The following is a 13,404-nucleotide window of genomic DNA, read 5'->3' on the forward strand; positions in this document are numbered from 1 at the left end:
AAAAAGTAGCCCCAAGGGCCACAACTTGACTACGAAGGGCTGAAAAAGCCTTGCTAGCCAATTGAGTATTTCTAGATACATCTGAAAATGTGTATAGTTCCCACAAAATAACCTCCCCCCCCCCCCCCCCCCCATTTACAAAGCCGCTTGGCAGTGCCGACACAGCCCATTCAAAGTGAATGGGCTATGTCAGCATTACCGCATGGCTTTGTAAATAAGGAGGAATGCTTTTCTTCTTAAAATGTGCTCTTAAAACAACTGATTTATCCCCTGAAGAAATGTGACCAGGAATGTCACCTTGGCGGATATAGTATTGGTGAAGTCCTCCAGAAAGGCTGATAAATTGGCACTTTCCTATGGCCCCACTGCCGCCATGTCACCTTCCTGGTCAGTTTGAGAAATTTTCTTCTTAGGACTATATTAACATTTTACCAAACAAATTTTATCAGAGTAGGACAAAGCTAACACTTAAAATATTTCCTAACTAGTATTTCTGCAAAGAAGGCCATTTTTATCTAGACCTGTTTTACTTATGTCCAGGGTACAAAAAGGGTGCCCTGATTGAGCAGCTGACCACTGGAGAGATGAAGGCCGCACCCCTAAGAATTGAAAGTGACATTGAGGCATATTTTCAAAGCTCTTAGCCTTCCAAAGTTCCACAGAAACATATGGAACTTTGGAAGGCTAAGTGCTTTGAAAATATGCCTCATTGGATACCAGGCTCTATGATGGCTTCAGGTATTATGTTTACTCCTAATAGACAGCAAGCAAGTTTAAGGAGTAGCCTAATGGTCAGTGCAGTGCACTTTGAACAACAGAATCCAGGTGTAACTCCCACTTTACCCACTTTCATTTCTGTACAAATATGTGGGCCCTTCTGAAACATAGAAACACCTACTGTACCTGAATTTATAAGAAATCTACAAGCAATTAAAGCAGCTTCCACCACTATACACAACCGTACCAATTTACCACCTCTGCCTCAAAAAATAAAACAATCCAGGAATAGATGGGTCACAGTAGGCTTAGGCAGATTTAGATATGCGACACAAAAGCATCCACCCTCACAATTGCTGCCCCTTCATAATTCTTTTACCGCACTAGATCATTTTGAGGCACAAGAAAATAGAACTGAGATGGAACCAGAACCAATGAAGGTAGCTTGAGAGAAAAGACACTCTGAAAGCACAAATAAAAGCAGAAAATTGTTACTATTAGGAGATTCCGTTGTCGGATGTATTAACTTGAGAATACAGTTCAAGGGGCCCAGCAAAGTAAAATGCCTTCCAGGATCCTCAACTAGCAGGAGTATCAAGCAAATACTGACTATAATCAGAGAAGAGAATAAGGGTTCTAACAATGATGTTGTTACCCACCTGGGCACAAATGATCTAGCCAATAATACCTTGCTTGTAGCATAGAGAACTTTTTAGGAGTTGGGGGAGGAGTTTAAACCTTTGGTATAGACTGTAGCTTTCTCTGAAGTTCTACCTACTTATAGAAAGGGAGAGGAAAGACTACAAAATACTGAGAATGTCAGTAAGTGGCTCAAAGGCTGGTGTGTGTTACGAAGGTTTTAGGTACATAGAAGGATGGGAACAATACATGGAAAAACGAAAGACTAGGTTGGGCTGCATCTCACTGTGGTAGGAAAAAGAATTCTTGGTGCTTAAACAAGAAGCTGGGGGTGGCAGTTGGAAGCAGGTCAATTCAGGTAGTCGCCCCCAGCAAAAGACAAGCAACAACAGTAGCAAAGAAAGCAATGAAAACAACGATCTTAGCAATTCATGTGTTAGCAATACCACAGTAGGTGAGACTAAACTTATGAAAGTGCTGCCCTGCGGATCTGTCACGCTTCACACAAAACACTGGATAATGAGCCCTTGGGCTACTGCCGAGGACGGCAGCGGCAGGAGGAACACCCACTGGAACAGAAGCCACAGCAGAGAACAGGAAGATAGTCCACAAACCCAGCAGAACCGGAGCCAGGCAAATAAAGTCAAGGTCCAGCTCCAGGCACAGGTTCCAAGGCAGGCGGCAAGCAAAGTCCGAGTCCAGGTCCAGGCAAAGGTTCAAAGGCAAGCGGCAAGTAAAGTCAGAGTCCAGGTCCAGGTAAAAGTTCAAAGGCAGGCGGCAAGCAAAGTCAAAGTCCAGGTCCAGGCACTAGGTTCAAAGGCAGAAACTGAAAGTAGCAAAAGCACAGCAACAAACAACCACAGAAGAGACACCTCTGAGGACCTCTGTTGCAAGGCAAACTAGAAACACTTCCAGACAGTCTACCTAACTTTACAGCATTGGGGGCGCCATTGGGATAAGCACCATTACCAATTGGCTGGGTGTCACAAAATGCCTAGCCACCCTCCTGAGGCTATCCTGTGGCCACTTAGAGGGTCTATCCCCAGCACAACTGAGGTCCGCCTGCACCTGTCGCTTATTCTCTACACTAGCACCCTCCTCACACTGACTGGGTCCCAACCACCTCTGGGCGAGTCTCCCACTCTCAAATTATCTATCCCCAGTTACTATCTTATGTTACTGGAGCCACACTCCCTGTGGTTCCACAGTTCCTAGAAAGCACCCACAGACCCAACACACAAACTTACAGGATTCTTAGTCCAGACATACAGAGGCAATAAACTAAAAATGTTTATTGTCTTGAAAAATTAGAACAATGAACAGAAGAGGTGCAATCAGCAAAACAATATCAGGTAACTGAAATATGGATGAATTATAACACTATCTAAACAGACCATTGGTCAAGTTTCAACAGTCCAGTGTCAGGGTGGCTCTGGTTCTTCCTTTCTGGAGAATCCATCTGCATTAGCATGTTTACTGCCTTTCCGGTGCAGTATGGTAAAGTTGTACATCTTCAGGGACAGGCTCCACAGGAGTAGCTTCCTATTCTCTCCCAAGACTCTTTTAAGCCAGACCAATGGATTGCGATTGTGATGACAGTAAAGTCTCGTCCATAGAGATATGGCTGCAGTTTCTTAAGGGCCCACACTATGGTCAAACATTCTTTTTTTTCCATAGTGGCATAGGCTACGTCTCTCTCGAGGAGCTTTTGACTCAGGTACACAATGGGTACTCCTCCCCTCTGCTATTCACTTGACAGTACAGCTCCAATGCCATATGCTGAGGCGTCAGTCTATACCACAAATCTTTGCTGGTTATCAGGTGCAACTAGTACTGGATTGGTAGCTAATGCTATCTTTAATATTTTTTTGGAAGGCCACTTCATATTCTGGTGACCAAGTAATGATTTGGGGGGTAGTCTCTTTTTAGTCAGGTCAGTCAGGGGCTTGGCTATTAGTGCTGTAGTGAGGCACAAACTTTCTGTAATATCCCGCTGTTCCAAGGAAGGCCAATACTTGCTTTTTTTTAGTTTGGGGAGTGAGCCAACTCTGGATAGCTTCCAGCTTAGCTGTCTCAGGCTTTAGATGTCTACCTCCCACTCTGTGCCCTAAATATTGCACTTCTGCCATCCTCATCTGGCATTTGCTGGGTTTGGTAGGTGAGCCTCCCTGATCTGGTCCAGCACTCCACTTAAATGGATCAGGTGTCCATCTCAAGTCTGACTGTACACAGCAGTGTCATCAAGATAAGCCCAAGCATTCTCCTGGAATCCATCTAATAGACGATTGATTCACCAATGACTGAAATGTACCAGGGGCATTTTTCATTCCAAAAGGCATTATAGTAAATTCATACAGACCAAATGGAATAATAAATGCTGATCGCTCCTATGCAGCAGCAGTTAGGGGAATCTGCCAGTATCCACTGCTAAGATCCATTGTATTCAGGTACTGGGCCCCAGCTAAGTGGTCTGGTAACTTGTCCATCTGGGACATCGGATAAGCATCAGATACAGTTCATTCGTTAAGTCTCCTGGTTGTGCCATGTTTCTTATGAACAAGAACTACAGGAGAAGCCCAGGGACTATGAGACTTCTTTATAACACCTAAGGCTAGCATCTCATCAATCTCCTGCTTCACATGCTTCTCCACCTGAGCAGATATTCAATAGGCACTCTGCTGCAGTGGTATATGATCACCAGTATCTACATTGTGATTAGCCAAATGAGTAATTCCTAGCTTAGTTGAAAACACATCAACATGGTTTTGCAACACTGTTCCTAGCTGCTATTGGGTTAACTGTTCTCTCACTACAATTTGTTGTGTGGATCCCTCTGGTAATGTCTCGGCTAGGAGTCAGGTATGGGCTCACTGTCCCGACACTCTTCTGTTGGGCTACACACAGCTAGTACCATGGCTGTGCAATTTGCATAGGCTTTTAACATATTTATGTGAAAGGTACACTGCTTTCTGCCTTGAGTTCATAGATATAACATAGTTTGTATCATTCAGGCACCTTATGACCTTGTAAGGTCCTGCCCAATTAGCTTGAAGTTTATTCTGACATACTGGGACTAAAACAAGTACCTGCTGACCCTCATAAAACTCTCTGTTTCGTGCCTTACGATCATACCATGCCTGCAAGTTCTCTTACAATCATACCATGCCTGCAAGTTCTCTAACAAAGCCCATGAGGTCTTCTAATTGCTGCCGCATGTTGACCACATATTCAATTATATGGGTGTTAAGAGGTGTCAACTTCCCTTCTCAATGTTCTCTTATTAGGTCAAGGGGCCCTCTCACCCTCCGGCCATAAAGAAGCTTGAATGGTGAGAACCCTGTAGATTCTTGGGGTACTTCTCTGGATGCGAAAAGTAGGTAGGCAACGTACTTTTCCCAGTCACGGTCTCCTGGTTCCACAAAAGTTAATGTTAAAGTGTTTAACATATGCTTTAATGTCCAATTGCCTCTGAGCTCCACCAACGTTAAAAGCCGCTCAGCTGTGGACCGCCATTGACAACATTCGGTTGCTCCCTCTCCTCTTGCCAACGCTGGTCTTCCATTGTGCCCATCTTACTACGGTGCCTGCTGTCTGTCCTCCTGCTCTGAAGGTGTTTTCTCAACTTGGGACGGTCTGCTAATCGTGTTGCTTCAGGGAAACTTTGACGGTTGTTCAGCTGATCAGGTGTTTCCTGTGCCTAGCAGTTCAAATTGCTGCGTCTGCACTCAAATAGCAGGATAGGTCTGGTGCATACTCACTTTCTGAAGAGAGAACGACTCTACCACAAGTACAGCAGCTGGAGCAGAGGCGGAGCCTATTGAGAAGTTTGGCCCTCTGGCAGGTGGAGTTACAACAAGACAAGTGGAGCCAAACTCAGCGACACGCTCATAGAGTGGTCCAGCTCCAGTCTGCAGATAATAACTTATTAGAACAACAATTAAGCCTATCTAAGTTCAACTTAGTTCGAGACTAGCTCATTTGTCCCAAGAGTTCGGCTACTATGTTTCCCTCCGGCCTCCTCCTAATTCTCTACTTATCTATCCTAATCCAGCACCACGCTCACCACGTCAGAACCAGAGTTTAGCATCATTCTTGCTATCGCGAACAGCAGAAGACCATGACCCGCTGTCGCACTCCCGCTGCCAGTCATTTGGAGCAAACGCACTTTCATAATTCGCCTGATCCCTTTCCAGCAAGATCTAGGTGCCTTATACTTATCCTGTGTGACAAGAAGAGGCTGATCATTTCCATCAATTTCAAGTGGGATACATAAATGCCAGGTCCGTAGTGAACAAGCCTGAACTTATATCAGACTGGATCTAGGACCTTGATCTCCTCTTTATTTCAGAAACATGGATCCAGGTGCCAAAAGACCCGGTAGTATAGACCGTTGCCCGCCAGGCTACAGGTCTGTCCGAATAGATAAGAGAGGTGGAGGTATAGCTTTAATTCATCGATCCTACCTCAAAGTAGAAACTTGCGCAGGTCATATATCCCCTTACCTTGAAATTGCTGCAATCAAAATTCATCATTCTACTCTTTGTGACCATTTAGCTTGCAATCCTGTTTTACAGGCCACCTACTATTGGAATTATTGCCAGACAGAGCTTATGGATTTCATCTCCAACTCGTGCATTGCTCATTCAAATATCCTAATTTTAGGTGATCTAAATCTCCACCTGGATAACCCACAATCGTGGGATGCCAACCATTTCCCTGGATTTCCTTCGTGTTTGGGACCTAATTGCCCCAGCATTTGTTCATCGCACTCAAAGGGTCACTCGCTAGATCTCATCTCCTACAAATTCCTCGCTGATGCGGATTTCAGCTCAACAACATCAGGTGGTCTGCAACACTGTGGTTTGATCATCTCAAGCTGCAGTTCACCTTGCACTGGTTAAAATCAGGATATCTCAGCCAAGTGAACCCACCAGCATATTTCTCTAGAGGAATAATCTGAACCGCAGTTAATTTGGAAGTCTTTATACAGTGATAATTGGATAGCACAATCAGCCTCAGTTCACTATTGCACTGCCTGAGAGAAAAGATGCAGGTGTGTCCTAGATGATATAGCGCCCTTGAAACGTAAAACCTCATACAATCGTCACTCCAAACTAGAAAACTTGAAGAGCGTGGTGTAATTTAAAATCCGAATGTGCCCTAACGAGTGGAAAACAAGTCGTCGGAAGTACAACTATGCTATTAAAAAAGCAAAGCGATCATACTTTACAATTAAACTAGCGTCTGTTGGCAATTGACGACAAAAAATCCAGCAACTCCTAAATTCTTTTCTGACACAAGTAAGGCAGCGTCCACGCAAGTCTGATAGTCCCTCTGCTGACAAACTTGCTATATATTTTAAAGAGAAAATCAGTTGTTAAGGAAACCACTCTTCAGCAGCATTACAGTTGTCGAGGGATCTTCCTCAAAACACTGGACTCATCTCCAAATCAATGCCCAGCTGACCGAAGCTGGTCTACGTTCAGCAGTTTAACTTTAGATAATGTGGCAAGAGCACTATCCAAGTTCTCTAAGAAACATTGTGGTCTTGACGTATGTCCAAGTCATCTGTTGAAATCAGCTCCAGAATGCTCATCGTTGATTTTACAAACTACTTGAACTACATGCTCGATGCGGGTCTTTTTCCACATGACCATGGGAGCATTCTTCCTCACCCCAATTCCAAAGAACCCAAACTGAAAGCTGATGTCATTTCTAATTATTGACCAGTAGCAACCATCCCATTATTCGTTAAAACTATGGAAAGTGTGGTCCATGCTCAGCTAGCTGACTACTTGAATAATTTTGATATTCTTCATTGCTTTCAATCGGGGTTCCGTCCACAGTACAGCACCGAAACAGTACTGGTTAACTTACTGTCAATTTTAAAAAGAAATATCCACTGGGAATAAAATATTATTACTCCAATTGACATGTCCAGCACGTTCGACATGGTGGATCATGAGATTTTATCTAGACACCTTCAGAATCAGAGGAGCCGTGTTACACCGGATCTAGGGTTCCTATCCTCTCGTACATACCAAGTCAAAGCTAATTCATGCATTTCTGCACCGTGGAAAGCCTACTGTGGGGTACCTCAAGGTTGCACCTCTTTCTCCGACCCTTTCAATATTATGCTGATTCCACTAGCAAAAGCATTATCTAAGCTTGGCCTAAAACCCATCATTTATGCGGACAATGTGACCATTTACATCCCTTTCAGTCTACTCTGGCTGAAATATCCAATAAAATAGACGCCAGTTTTTCCATCGTGGATTCCTGGGCAAAGGAGTTCTGTTCAAGCTTAATCAGGACAAAACGCAAGGTCTAATCCTTTTGACCAACACAATAAAGTAGTTCAGAGCTCACTCGACATTAAGGCTGCAAGCTTGCGATATCAAACAGCCTGAGAATCCTGGGAGTAGAATTGGATAGCCCTTACACCTGGACAACCAGGTGAAACTCATCACTAAGAGAATGTTCCACGCATGTGGAGGCTGAAGCGCATCAGGCATTTAATTACAAGAGAACTATTCGCACCCTTGTTCATTGGCTGGTCCTCTCCCATATAGACTACTGTAACAGGATTTATGCTGGTGTCGGGTACATCTGAAAAGGCTACAGACTGCTCAGAACCGGCAGCAAGATAATATTGGGCAAATCGAGTTTTCATCATGCTCGCCACTGTCGTTTAAACTACCTGGCTTCCTGTTAAAGATCGTATTACATTTAAAATTTGCTCCCTAACGCACAAGATAATTTATGTGAGAGGCCCCTGACTATATGCTCAAATTCTCATCGATCTACCTTCAAGAAATGCGCTAATAACTTCAAGGACCCTACTCAATCTACATTATCCCAACTGTAGAAATGTAAAATACAAGACCCCTTTTTGCTTCGTCCTTCCTCTACATCAGTCCAAAATGCTGGAATGTTCTGCGAGCAACTAAAGAACTAGTCGACCACCAGCTGTTCAAAAAAGTCTTAAAACATTCTTATTTGCGACAAGCTTATTCCAATGATGTCTCCTATGTTTAACCTCCCTCCCTTGCTGGACTGTGCATGGTTAACTGCGGTGCTTGCCCTACCTTACCCCCGTGTTGTCCCCTGTTCCATTCCCTGCCTGTACCATCTGTAACTGTGTCATCTTTGCATTGTATTGTTTCCTCTTGCATTCATGTAGCCACATTGCGCCTGCACTTGTGGGAAAATGTGGGGTAGAAATTCACCAAAATAAATAATTTAACTCTCTCACCAACCTATTAGTTTCAGGGTGAATGGGGGTAATACGTACAGATTTTACTCACAGTGTGCCCACAGATTTTGGATCAGCTCAGACATAAACAGTGTCCCTTGGTCTGAGAGTAGTTCTCATGGATATCCTACTTGGGAAAATATTTCTAGCAGGGCAGTGGCAATTTTCTCTGCTTCTATGAAGGATAAGTCTACCGCTTTCAGGATATCGGGTAACACATTCCACCACTGTCAATATATATCTTTCCAATCCAGTTAGGGGCAGCTATAGGCCCCATTATATGCACAGCTACTCTCTCAAAGGGCTCCCTGATAATGGGTAAATGTTTCAGGGAGCTCAGGAAAGACGGATCTTACCCACTCTCTTTGGCACACATCACAGGTTCGACAATAGCTACGGCTCAGAGATACTCATGGCCAGTAGAAGTTCTGTGTCAATCTAGGTGTTTGCGGGTCACCCCCTGATCATTCTAGTGGAATATCCTCTTCAATCTGTAGGAGTTGTTCTCTGTATGCCCTGGGCACTATAAGCTGCTTGTCTGCTGTCCAGGGCCTATTAGGATCAACAGGATCAGTCTCTCTGCACAACAAGCCCCCTTTCCATAGAATACGATCTTTGCAAATCTCACCGGTTGGTTAACCAGCCCTCTGTCTCAGGGCTTCCAGGTTAGGGTCAGAACACTGGCTTCCTGAAAAGCATGTCTCTATCCTGTATCAGTATCCATATTTGGAAGGGTCTCTGCTGGTGACTCTAACAATCAGGGTCAACAGTCTGATCAGTAGGTGTGTCAGTTAAGTCAGGCTGTTCCATACTCATGGCCCCGGTCACCTCAGGAACTGATGCTGCTGGAAGCACTGGAGTGCATCCTGCTGCTTGGTCAACTGGTTTCACCTGGACTAGCTCAGGATCTGGAATTGGAGAGGCGATCTTTGCTGCTTCTGCTTGTTGGGCCACCTGGGCCTGACTACTGGTCATCATAGTGGAATTGCTGACTCCGCTATCAATAGTAATGTTCATTGGACCCATGTCAGTCCCACACAGCATTGGTACCGGCATGTTTTTCATTATTCCCACTTCTCTGTATCCAGGCTTGGTACCCAATCCAGGAATATTTGAGCAACGGGACAGTCTCTCTGGATCCATTGTCTAAAACTACCTCTGCAGTGTGCCCTGGTAGAACAGCATCTTCCGGCCTAGCTCTGGTTGTAACAAAGTCATGCTAGAGGCACTGGTCCATAAACCCAGCTACCTGGGTCTGATTCACAGTTACTGGGTTGCTGTATTATCGTGGAAACCCATCTGCTTCCTTGCTTGATGAATGACCAGTAACTTTTTGTGCTGCAGCAATTCCTTGGACCTCCTTCGTGGAACTGGAGCCACCCACACAAGCCACCAGCCTCGGTGCAGGAACTGGAATGCTCTTTAGTGCAGGCTTGGGGTTATCTGGGCAATCCGCTTTTGAAATGTCCTGTACACCCACACTGATAAGGACATTCATGCCTAAAGTCTTTAGGTTTTTGGGGAACACTGGAGGGTTTGCTGATAATCTCTGAGGTTGCAGGAATACTTGGCTTAGGGCCCTGGCTGCCCTTAGATCCCGGCTGCTGCAGATAAGGACGGCTTCTCTTTGACAGCTAGGGACGGTTACCCTTAAAGGTGTCAGCCAACTCATTCGCCTTCTCTGGAGTACAGGGCTGGTGATCTGAAACATGTTTCCTCGCCTTTGGACACCAACCCTGAATAAACTTTCTGAGAAGTTCTGAGAGAAGAGGACATCTCTGTGGGTAAGTGACATTATTTTATTCTGAGCTTGGTAACTTAAAGATTAGGATTTAAAAGAGAAATTGTAGGATATTAATAACACTGTTAGAATTTTAAAATAAAAAAAGCAAGCAAACTTTATTAGCTAGTCTCCATACCCTTTTCCCCATAGTTTTTAAACTTGCAGTTTCTGCCACAGCTTAAAGATTAGGGTTTAAAAGAGGAATTGTAGGATATTAATAAACACTGTTAGAATTTTAAAATTAAAAAAAAGCAAGCAAACTTTATTAGCTAGTCTCCATACCCTTTCCCCATAGTTTTAAAACTTGAAGTTTCTTCCCAGCATTAATGGATAGTCGTGGAAGGCACAGAAGGGCCAGGTCAGTCCTCATTCCCACCCACCCCTAGCTCAACTCTTCATTTATAGTCAATTATTCTAATTAAGACAACAAGAGGGGAATTTTCATTAGTGTTTGAATTACATTTAATTAGTTTCTAAGAAGCAAACCCTAAATAAATTACAAATTATACCAGTCCAAAAGGATCATTATATTCATCTGATATCCCTAGTACCTTAAGGAGTTTAATTAAACAGCTTTATAATACAAGATGCAGACTAGTCTAGCAGCAAGAGGGGTGCTAGCCAGTCTTTTGCACTGAGTGTCACATGTATGATTATCTCCATTTGGTGAGATGTCATATGTGTGTGCTCGATGCAAAGAGCTCCTAGCTCTTAGAGAACGAGTCTGTTCTCTTGAGGCTAGAGTAGCAGACTTGGAGGAGCTGAGGGAGACAGAGAGGTACATAGAGGAGGCCTACAGGAATGTTGTAGAGAAGTTCCACCTGCAATCTTGCAGCCCCAGTGCTGCCTTGGAGGAGGAAGGCCTTCTAAAAGGAGAGCAAAACCCTGGTGAGGCTGGAAGTAATCTTGTAGATAGGACCAGCACACCAGGGAATGCAATATCCTCTCGCACCAAGGATGTGTCTCCAGAAGCTACTGCCCAGGTGGGAAGGGTTAGGATGGCTGTTGTAGTTGATGTTTCGATTATTAGGCATGTAGATAGCTGAGTGGCTGGTTGACGTGCGGATCGCTTGGTCACTTGCCTGCCTGGTGCGAAGTTGGCAGACCTCATGCGTCACCTAGATAGGATTTTAGATAGTGCTGGGGAGGAGCCGGTTGTCTTGGTACATGTGGGTACCAATGACCTAGGAAAACGTGGGAGAGAGGTTCTGGAAGCCAAATTTAGGCTCTTAGATAGAAAGCTCAAATCAAGAACCTCTAGGGTAGCATTTTCTGAAGTGTTACCCATTCCACGCACAGGGCCCAAGAGACTGGCAGAGCTCCAGGGTCTCAATGCATGGATGAGACAATGGTGCAGGGAGGAGAGTTTTAGATTTCTTAGTAACTGAGCAACATTCTGGGGAAGGGGGAGCCTATTCTGAAAGGATGGGCTCCACCTTAACCAGGTGGGACCAGGCTGCTGGCATCGGCATTTAAAAAGGAGATAGAGTAGCTTTTAAACTAGAACCTGGGGAAGGCCGACAGTCGCTCAAAAGCGCATGGTTTGGTATCTTTCGAAGATAGGGTATCCCAATAGTGAGGTTGCAAAAGAGACCTTAGTAGATCAGGTGTCCTTAAATAAATAAAAATAAAAATCAGACAAAAGATTGCAAATTAATACTGTAATGTACTGAACATGATGTAAATAGGAACAACAAACATAGTTTGTAATGTATATATGTAAATGTAACCTGTTTAAAAAGGCATACCCTACCAATCCAACATAAATGCCTGATCTCTGCAACACAACAAAACTAAAGTACGTAATGGACATAACACAACTCTTCCATTGTACGATTCCCTATGTGGGCTGTACCACATGAACTTTATCTTACCACAACATCACTTTGTATTTGTTTACACCGGAGTCTGCAAATGCCTCTCCGGTACTATGTAAGCCACATTGAGCCTACAAATAGGTGGGAAAATGTGGGATACAAATGTAACAAATAATAAAATAAAAATGCCAGAAGCCTAAGAAATAAGAATATATTGCACTAAATGAAAAATTAGATATAATAGGTGTCTCTGAGACCTGGTGGAAGGAGGATAACCAGTGGACACTGTCATACCGGGGAACAAATTATGTGTAGTGATAGGGTGGCTCGAATTGGTGGAGGGGTGGCATTGTATGTTAAGGAGGGCCTTGAATCAAATAGATTGAAAATTCTGCAGGAAACAAAACACATCTTGGAATCCCTGTGGATTGAAATTCCATGTGTAAAGGGGAAAAGGATAGTTATAGGAGTGTACTACCGTCCGCCTGGCCAGGATGAACAGACGGATGTATTATTATTAACATTTGTATAGCGCTACCAGGCACACGCAGCGCTGAACACCAGACATAGATAGTCCCTGCTCAATAGAGCTTACAATCTAAAAATAACACAGACAAGACAATTAAGGGCGAGGGAAAGTACTGGCTGAGAAGAAACAAGGGGAGGTAATTGAGTAGTAGCTAGGAGCCAAAAGCAGTGGTGAAAAGGTGGGTTTTTAGTATGGATTTGAAAACGGGTAGAGATGGAGCTAGACATACAGGCTCAGGAAGTCTATTCCAGGCATAAGGTGCTGCGAGGGAAAAAGGACGAAGCCTGGAGTTAGCGGTGGAGGAGAAAGGGGACGACCAGAGAGATTTGTCCCGTGAGCGGAGTTCACGGGGAAGAATGTAGGGAGAGATGAGAGTGGAGAGGTAATGGGGAGCTGCAGAATGGATGCATTTAAAGATCAGTAAGAGAAGTTTGAATTGTATGCGGAAGCGGACAGGGAGCCAGTGAAGTGACTTGAGGAGTGGGCTAGTGTGGTATAACAATTTTGGCGGAAAATAAGTCGTGCTGCAGAATTTTTGGACAGACTGGAGAGGGAGAGAGATGCTGAGAGGAAGACCGTGAGAAGTAAATTGCAATAATCTTAACGAGAGGTGACAAGGGTTTGGATAAGGGTTCTGGTAGCGTATTCAGAAAGGAAGGGGCGG

This window comes from Microcaecilia unicolor, chromosome 6 (assembly GCF_901765095.1).
Source record: "Microcaecilia unicolor chromosome 6, aMicUni1.1, whole genome shotgun sequence".
NCBI classification, from domain to species: domain Eukaryota; kingdom Metazoa; phylum Chordata; class Amphibia; order Gymnophiona; family Siphonopidae; genus Microcaecilia; species Microcaecilia unicolor.